The sequence below is a fragment of the Pygocentrus nattereri genome, chromosome 13 (genome assembly GCF_015220715.1).
Source record: "Pygocentrus nattereri isolate fPygNat1 chromosome 13, fPygNat1.pri, whole genome shotgun sequence".
Classification (NCBI taxonomy): domain Eukaryota; kingdom Metazoa; phylum Chordata; class Actinopteri; order Characiformes; family Serrasalmidae; genus Pygocentrus; species Pygocentrus nattereri.
In genome coordinates, this window is record NC_051223.1 from 31,644,638 (window position 1) to 31,646,788 (window position 2,151).

Consider the following 2,151-nt stretch of genomic DNA (forward strand, 5'->3'; position numbering starts at 1 on the left):
TGTAATGATTGAAATATAAATTGGATGTACTAGAGAAAAAGAAAAATCACTGTGTTACGGGTATAGAGTGTTCACAGACCAATAGCAACAAATATTTTTAGTGAATTTCAGTTCTGTTAGATATGAGCTCAAAATGATTGTTTTTTTTTCTTCTTCTTCTTTTGTTTGGGCCATTTTGCACTCCAGAGGTTGCCTCTTTGCTGAATGGTCCATGTCTCAGTCCTTACCTGATTGGTGTGACTTCTACTTAGTAAAGCTTATGGGCTGTTCAGATGATCAGATGTCCCTTTCACTCAATAGTGGGTGGATCAATAGGTCTAATTGCTACTCGTGGTGTCATTCATGTTTAGAGTATTCCACCGACCTTTTTACTGGCAACTGGCAATAATGAATGGACATTTCATCGATATAGTAATCGCACTGTGGACAACAGTTAGGCGACATGTTGACATTATGCTAATTTTATAATGCATGGGTAAAGATCGGTTAGATCTATCTGGTCTCATTGTTTCCCTTGGAAAATGAGCTAGATTGCAGCGAGGCTACTGATCCATCTAAAGAGGGTTCAAGGGTCAAGTAAAGCCTTTGTAAAAATATCCATAAGAGGAATTGGGTTGATGGTACAGATTTTATGCCACTAGACTGGAGATGAAAGCTTTTATTCTAAACTAAAAGATGCAATATGACATGCAGTAGATGTTGTGGTCTATCTTTCTAAAGAATGCTGCATAGATCGGTCTCTTCAAAGCGAACTGGCCCAATCGCCATCTCCATCTCAAACACAGGCAGATCAAATGAAAAGAGCGTAGCAGCATCTGTCAGTAGAATGATGCCAGTGGACTCTGGGTCCCACACAGTATATTCTAGTTCATCCTACCAGATCATTGTCTATTGTTTCTCAGCATTGATCTCAATCCTCGTCTTGTTGCCAAATTATCTCATACATGTAAGAACTTTCAATCTGATGCCTCAAAATGCTTCTGTCTTCGTTTGTGTTGCCTTTTTTGGGTTTTGTTTGTCTTTGTACTTGAATTTTTGATATGCAAGAGAGAGAAACAAGTCTGTAGCTCTCTTATCTGTTATACATCTCACAGCCTCAGAGACAGTGGCCACCTCAAAGACAAGATAAATGATGGCTGAGCGCAGCCCTGGTCAATATGTTACTGTAAAACTGATTCAGGATCAGCTCCTAGCATCTCAATGTTGTGTTTTCTTCAACACCAAGTTGCAAAAGGCACAATAGCAGTACTGTGATGAATTTGGATAGGGTTAAAGGCAGGACGATGAGAGATTTGACTCCTCTTGAGATCTGAGATCTTTGTATTGGGTTTGCAACGTGTACCTTACTGTAACATTGAGCATAGAGAGTCTGACCCTATATCAGCAGCTGAAGATTGACTTCGCCAGTGTTTTTAGAAGATGACTTTGTGACAGATTGTGCAAGGGTGATGAGTTGTAAATGTATCAGAGCCGTCATTCACTTGTCATAAAATCAAACAGTGAAGATAGTTCTTGGGATGGATGTATGAGGAACTTGAGTAAACGTAGTCTGCAATGGTTCATTGATTTGCTTTTGATGATTTTGTGCCTCTTACCAGTCCTGTATGATGCTGAAGCCCATGTCCTTTCATTTAGAGAGGAGATTATACAATGAATCAGCTTTCAGGACAAAGCCATGAGTGTCTGCTAGATGTGGATTTTGAATGACAGGGGAAATTTCACAGGCATTTTCTTCTATTTAAAACATCAGTCATTACGCAGAGGCAAAAAGAAACACTGAAAAGCTGCTGCTGTGACCATAACGAAATCACAGAAGTTTCTCTCCAGCATTCACATTGGATCTGAGTCATTTGTACTACTGGTCTAACATTGCGCATGAATGTTGGCGCTGGTATCTTCTGCTGTCTCAGCAATGCAAATGGTTCCCCTTCCATCAATTCCAGAAAGAGCTCAAGTAGGACATTTATTGTTCAGATATTCACTGAATAATAACTGTGAAACTTGCAAACCCCTTCTCGAGTCAGTTTGACTACTTGAGACCCGATTATTAGAATGGTTTTAAATGCATATGGGAGAATTTCAAAATCTTTGCTCATGGTCAGGCAGTCCACTCTGATGCATCTGTTTATGGTTGAGTTTTATTCAACCTTA